At 41.7% G+C, this 7587-nt stretch overlaps 1 pseudogene; it reads left to right on the forward strand.

Moving 5' to 3' along the window:
• Positions 1-1394: 1394 nt before the first annotated feature.
• LOC102831124 lies at positions 1395-1980 on the forward strand (annotated as a pseudogene).
• The last annotated feature ends 5607 nt before the right edge of the window (positions 1981-7587 follow it).

A 7587-nucleotide genomic window follows, 5' to 3' on the forward strand; every position in this document is an offset into this window, starting at 1 on the left:
AACAAATAAAAAATGAAATAAAACAAATTTCTGAAAGTAAATGAAAATGAAAACAAAATTTACCAAAACCTTTGGGACACAGCAATCCATACTGAAGGCTGTGGACTTTCATCTCCATCACTCAGTATTTCAAGTCCTCTTCATTTCAGCAATAAAGTTGAGTCATCAATATACCATAGGTTGTTTAGGAGTCTTCCTTTAATCTTAATCCCATGTTCTTCTTCATACAGTCCAGTTTCTCAGATTATCTGATCAGCACACAGACTGAATAAGTATGGTGAAAGGATATAACCCTGGTGCAAACCTTTGCTGATTTTTAATCATTCAGTATTTCCTTGTTCTGTTCAAACAACTACTTCTTGGTCTATGTACAGGTTCTTCATGAGCACAATTAAATGTTCTGGACTACCCATTCTTTACAATGCTTGTTATGATCCACACAGTTGAATGCCTTTGCATAGTCAGTAAAGCACAAGCAAACATCTTTCTGATAGTCTCTTCTTTTAGCCAAGATCTGTTTAGTTCAGCAAGATATCCCTACTTCCACAATCTCCTCTGAATCTGGCTTGAATTTCTGGCTGCTCCATTAAAAAAAAAAAAAAAATCATCTTCAGCAAAATGTTACTTGCATGTGGTATTAGTGTTATCGTTTGATGATTTCTGCATCCCATTGGGTCACCAGTGTCTTTGGAGTGAACACAAATACGGATGCCTTCCAATCAGTTGGCCAGGAAATCTGTTTTCCAAATTTCTTGGCATAGATGAGTGAGCCTCTCCAGTGCTAAATCAGTTTGTTGAACTATTTCAATTTGTATTCTGTCAATTCCTAAAGCCTAGTTTTTTTTTTTGCCAGTACCTTCAGGGCATTTTAGATGTCTTCTTTCAATACTGTCAGTTCTTGAAATGGTTGGGCATTGACTTACTCTCTGTGTGTATTCCTTTCATCTGCTTTTGAAGCTTTCTGCATCATTCAATATTTTGCCCATAGAATCCTGCAAGTGGAGGCCTACAGATGCTGAAAGGAAACAAGGACCTTCCACCTAAATTGTATGCTAACACAGAGAGAAAATCTTCCCCAAGAGCTTGCACTGTCAATTTGAACTTCTAGTTACCTAAACCATGAAAAGAATGAATTTCTAGTTGTTAAAGGCATCCACCTAGTGGTATTTCTGTTATAGCAACACTAAATAACTAAGATAGATGCATTTCAAAGTAATTAGAATACATCAGTACACTTCATCTCTAATCATTCTAGCCTACATACCATTAACTAGAATGGTGGTGGTGACGGTGTGCGGCGGAGTCGGTTCTGACTCATAGCGACCCTGTATAGGGTCTCTGAGGCTGTAAATCTTTATGGGAGGTTCTTTCCTTTGGGCTCGGCGGCCACAGCCATGAGTATACTCAGGCTTCAGAAGAGGTTTGCCTTAAGTGTTCTCCGCTGTGGCAAGAAGAAGGTCTGGTTGGACCCCATGAGACCAATGAAATTGCAAATGCCAACTCCCATCAGCAAATCCGGGAATTGATGAAAGACGCCCTTATCACCCTCAAGCCTGTTACTGTCCATTCTCCGGCTCGATGCCGGAAAAATACCTTAGCCCGCCGGCAGAGCAAGCATATGGGCACAGGTTAAGCAGAAAGGTATTGCCAATGCTCGAATACCCAAGAAGGTGACCTGGATGAGGAGGAAGAGAATTGTGTGCCTGCTCAGAAGATACCGTGAATCTAAGCGGATTGACGGCCACACGTATCACAACCTGTACCTGAAAGTAAAGGGAAACGTGTTTAAGAACAAGTGGATTATCATGGAACACATCCACAAGCTGAAGGCCGACAAGGAGGGCGAGAAACTCCTGGCTGACCATGCTGAGGCCCGTAGGTCTAAGACCAAGGAAGCACACAAGCACCGTGAGGTACGGCTCCAGGCAAAGACAAAAGAAATCATCAAGACTCTCCAAGGAGGAAGAGACCAAGAAATAAATCTGCCTTGCTCTTGTCTGTATATAGTGGCCTGGGCAGTTGTATAAATCAGTCATTCAATAAAACAAGCCTGTCCAAAATAAAAAATCTTTACGGGAGCAGAAAGCATTAGCTTTCTCCTGTGGAATAGCTAGTAGTTTTGAACTGCTGACCTTGAGGTTAGCAGCCCGACTCATAACCACTATACTACCAGAGCTCCTTATTAACTAGAAAATTTGTTTGTAATTCTCAGCTTGTTAAATAGAAAGTACATATAGTGAAATACATCAATATTTTCCAACAAATTTTGACACAAACAAAATCTGGACACAGCATACACTGTGTAACCCAAACCTTGTCAAGATCTAGAATGTTATCATTGCTCTAGAAGTTCTTTCATGCCCCTTGCCAATCAATTAATGATGATCCACTCACCCCCAGAGACCATAATTACCTTTGCCTATTTATTGTAAATGTTCAAGGAGCTCTGATAGCGTAGTAGTTACAAGTTGGGCTGCCAACCTCAAGGTCAGCAGTTCAAAACTACCATCCATTCCAAGGGAGAAAGATGAAGCTTTCTGTTCCTGCAAAGATTTACAGCCTCGGAAACCCGATTCAGGACCACCACGAGTCGGAACCGACTCCATGGCACACCACCACCACCACCACTATTGTCAATCTTCAAGCAGTATCCTTTTTCAGTAAGGCTCCTTTGACTGCGAACGTTTTTGAGACTGATCCATGCATTAGTATTCCATTTTTTTTTAGTTGTTGAGATTTTTCCATTATACTACAATGTGACTATTCATTAGGCTATTCTTCTGTTGGAAACTGAGCTTTTATCAGGTTACAATTACTTTAAATAAAGCAGTTATGAAGATTCTTGTTTAAGTTTCTTTCTTAGGTGCAACTTGAAATTAAAATTGTGATTCCAGTTTTCTTTTGTATTGTTTTTGTACTATGCATTTTCCCCATCTTTTTATCTTCAACATTTTATATGCTTTTTATGAGGTAATGGGACACGATTTTGTCCTTGTCATTAGTTCATGAGACGTAATCTGGAAAGTAATTGAATTGCCTGTGTATGAAATTTCTAGACTACATCTGATGATTCGAGCTAATAGGGCTGGGATGGCAAGACCTAACAAGATTCACTTAGAAAGACCATATCAGAAAAGAACTCACCCGGAAAACCAATAATATTAACTTGCCTCAGGATGTGTGATTTAGCAGATCTTGCAATATTGGCCAATAAAAGGTTCAGAGAGCTTTCTTGTGGGTGAAGGATGGGTGACACATCCCCTTTAAGACTCAGAATCTTTGCATTGAGAAACTATCTATACCTTGCTTATGTATCTCTTCCTTCTGGTAATCATTATTTGTATAATTTTCCTATAATAAATCTGGAAATGTACGTTTAGGACTCTTTGTGAGTTCTGTGCATTGCTCCAATGAATTATCTAGCCCCAAAGAGTCAAAAGCTGAAAGTAAGAGCGCTATGTGGATTCCCAAACCTACAGTTTGTCTCAGCCTAATTGGCAGTTTAAAGGACATAGATTCCTTGTAACCTGTGGGATTTGACCTGGCTTCGGCTGGGTCTTTGACCCATAGTACGTCAAAGAGAAAGTGTACCACATGGGCAGCTGGTGTCTGAAATAAATGAGATACAGTAAAGTGGGGACAAGATCAATCTTTACATTTTTGGGATCAGTCATGCTGATTCTAATTGAAAAAATCGTATCTATTGTTGTTGTTAAGTGCTGTAGAGTCAGTTTAGACTCATAGCAACCCTGTATAGTGTTTCAGAGGAGCACAGCCTGTGAGTTTGAGCAACCGACCTTGTGGTTCAAACCAACCTTATGGGTGAATGCTATGTTTTATTCTAAACAACATATAGTTGGGCTTTGTTTTATTTTATCCATCAACGATCTTTATATTTGTCCTGCCTATTTTTGTTTCTTCCCCCCCTATTTTTTTCTTTACCTTCTTTTAAGTCAAAGAATTTGTTTTCTCCTTTTTCTTTTATATTAGTTGTTTTGTTAATAAAAATCAGCATTAGGTTGATGCCCAAAATGTGACAATAACTCATATCCTCATTTTTCTACTTCTTCAGTATCCTGAAACTAGCCACCCACATAACATTTTCTCTCTGAACTTAACCATCCAGAGTTAGATCTGGCTTTGCAAGTAAAAGGACGCTGTGCTTCAGACTGCCAAATAGACAAATGCCTTTTGGCAGTTCCCTGTCAATGTAGTGTTGCAGCAATTTTTAAATTATCTTTAGCAACATTTTACTTGCATGTGAATACTAATGATATTGTCCAGCGATTTCTGCATTACACTGGGTCACCTCTCTTTAGAATGGGCACAAATATGGATCTCTTTTAATCAGTTGACCAGATAGCTGTCTTCCAATGTCTTGGCATAGATGAATGAGTGTCTCCAGTGCCACATCAGTTTGTCGAAATATTTCAATTCCATCAATTACCTGAGCCTTGTTATTTTCCAGTGGCTTCAATGCACCTTGGACTTCATCCTTCATTATCATTGGCTCTTGATCATAAGCTATGTCTTAAAAATGGTTGAACATTGACCATTTCTTTTTGATACAGTGACTCTGTGTATGCCTTCCATCTTCTTTTGATGCTTTCTGCATCATTCTATATCTTGCCCATGTTGCTGTTAAATGCTGTCGAATCAGTTCCAACTCACAGGGACCCTGTATAGGGTTTCCAAGTAAAGGCTGGTGAGTTTGAACCACTGACCTTGCAGTGGTCTCTACTCCTAGCCTAAGTTCTAAACATCAGAATTGGGAAGAGGCACCCCGCTCCACCTAAGCGCCTATCTTGGAACTGGCACCTGCGCTGCAATTTTATGGTAACATATTGGGATAACAGCAAGATGAAAAGATTTAGAAACATTTCGAGAAGGAAGTCAAATGGGAGCGTGTTAAAAAGAAAAAAAAAAAAAAAAAAACCAACAACTCTACTCCTCCTTCAAGTGTAAATTATCATGCCTGGTGTGGCGCTGCGGGTTAACGCGCTGGACTGCAAGGTCGGTTTGAACTGGAAGGTCGTAGGTTCAAACTCACCTGCCGTTCCTCGGAAACCCTATACAGGATTGCTATGAGTTGGAACTGACTCGATGGCACTTCACAACAACAATACTTTGTTGTTTGTCCTAAGACTCTTTGCACATTTTGTTGTTTGTCCTAAGACTCTTTCCACATTTTCCACATGTGCCGTGGAGTGGTTCCGACTCATACCAACCCTATGTAGGGCTTCTGAGGCTGTAAATCTTTATGGGATTAGAAAGCCTCTTCTTTCTCCCGGGGAACAGCTGGTAGTTTCGAACTGTAACCACCATGCTTCCAGAACTCCTTATTATGGGATCTGGAAGCATAACCAAATGGCCACCAAAATCTTCAAAGTTTTTGTCCCATAAGACCCATTTTTTTGTGATTATGAAGTTTTCCAACTTACTAGTTAAATGATTTATAAACTCACCCTCCCTTCCCATTTCTAATGACTTAGTGTGTAACAGAAAAAAAGTATTAAAATCTCCAGGCAGAGTATGCAGATTCTAATAGGTAACTTTGTGAAGAGGTTAGACTGAAAGAACGGGACCTAAAGGGAGCTTACATCAACTCCTCTGGTGTAAAGATGAGATTTACAGCTGTATGGGCACTTTAGGTAGCTAAAGTACATTTATAGCTGTACTTGGCTTTCTTTGTTCCTTTCATAGATCAAAATAGCTGTTCTTGTAAGTGAAAACCTATAGTCTTAACAATTAACTTTACCAAACATATGGCGTGGCGCTGCAGGATAAGAACTGGACCGCTAGGTTGTTTGAACCCCAAAGTCTGTGGTTCAAACTCACCAGCTGCATCCTGTAGGAATTAACTCGATGGCACTTAACAACAAGAACCAAACATGTATGAATTGTGTATTTACCCATTTGAAGGGGGCATTTTAGAGTGCTAAAACTGTTGATTTCCTTGCTTATGCTTAAGTGATGAAATACTTTTCTGTCTCCTCACTCAGTGTTGTTGTTGTTCATTGCCGTCGAGTCGGTTCCGACTCACAGTGATCCTGTATGGGGTTTGGGAGGAGCAGCTGGTGGGCTTGAACTGACGCCCTTGTGGCCCGCAGTCCAGTGCTGATACTACAGCGCCGCACCAGGAGTCCTCACACAGCGTGCTTGCCTGCATTGGTTTTGTGTTGAGTCACGCACGAAATTTACATTCTGGTAACCTCTTAAAGGAGATTCAGAGAAATACTACAACTCAAGCTCTAGCTTAGTTAGCCCTGAAGTTTCTATATAAACTAGTAGCCCCGGTGAGACCAAACCTCCTAAACGCACTGCAAAACGCAGAGTCTAGAGAAGGTATAGGTTACTAGACGGCTATCACCATTTAGCGAAGTGAGCGAATAGGATACGCCGGAGGCGGACCCGGCGTCTGGAGCTACGCACTGACGCCACTTCCGCTGGGAGGCGGGGCGCGGCCGATCCCGCGTAAATTGAAAAGCCAGGCTTTGGGCGCCTTCCTGGCCTTCGGTGTTCGGCGCGCCTTGCTTCCCCACCACCTCGGGTGCTGTGGTTAAAGTGAGTGAAGGGCGTTGGGCAACGGGTTGTCGTGCCGGCGATCGGAGAGAGCCCTTCTAGGACAGTAGAGTGAGGGGTTCTGGGGGCGGGAACCGGACCCTTGCCGATCCCGTCTCTTCTGGAGATGCAGGAACCTTCAGGAGAAAAGAGATGGCTGACGTGGTCTTTCCAAACAAACTAAAGTTTAAAGAGAGTCGCTTCGGAAAAAGAAAATAAGACTCTGAATTGTGGTATTTCTTTGACTCTCCCTGGAGACTAGCGAGCGGTGGGGATATATTTTTAAAGCAAAGTCCTCACGTGTGGGACGGGGTGCTGCCTGCGTGGAGTGTGTGGTGTGCGAGTAGACTAGGAGAGCAGTGTGGCCGGGCCTGGGGGGAGAGTGGTTCATGTTTTTATCTGCATTTTTCCTACTTTTAAATATTAACAGGTAATTATTAGTATTATGCATGTCAAGCAAAACCGTGGTGTCTGGAGTGGATTTACAAGCCTCTCAGCATCCCAGAGAGATGGAGGAATAAATCAGAGAAATTGCTTCTGCTGTTACCTTGGGTTCCTTGAGATATGTGGACTCAGTCGTTCTTACTACGCTTAGGCACCTAGCCTAAAGGAGTTTTGTTTTTTAAAGGTTTTTATTGTGGATTGAATGAAAGTTTACAGGGCAGATCATCAGTTTTACATTCAACAAACCATACACCTTGTTTCATTACATTGATTATAATCCATTCCACATACCATCAGTTAGCAGTGTTTCTCTCTTCACTTTAGCTTTTTTTAAAAACACTCAGGCATATATAATAATTTACACCACCAAAGTGCACATTCTGCCTCCTGTCCACCAGCTCTCAGTCCCTCTCTTTCTATGAGTCTAGAGTCCTCAGCTGCTCCCTCTCTCCATGTCCTCATCTCTGCCTCCATCTCTGGTGTCACTGCTTCTCAGGATAAGGTCTCGCATTCCACTTGTGCTCTCCTCCCTTGATGATCCTAGGGTCCTCTGTTTCTGGACTGTAAGATTAACCACTCCCC

The sequence above is a fragment of the Chrysochloris asiatica genome, unplaced genomic scaffold (genome assembly GCF_000296735.1).
Source record: "Chrysochloris asiatica unplaced genomic scaffold, ChrAsi1.0 scaffold00119, whole genome shotgun sequence".
Classification (NCBI taxonomy): Eukaryota; Metazoa; Chordata; class Mammalia; order Afrosoricida; family Chrysochloridae; genus Chrysochloris; species Chrysochloris asiatica.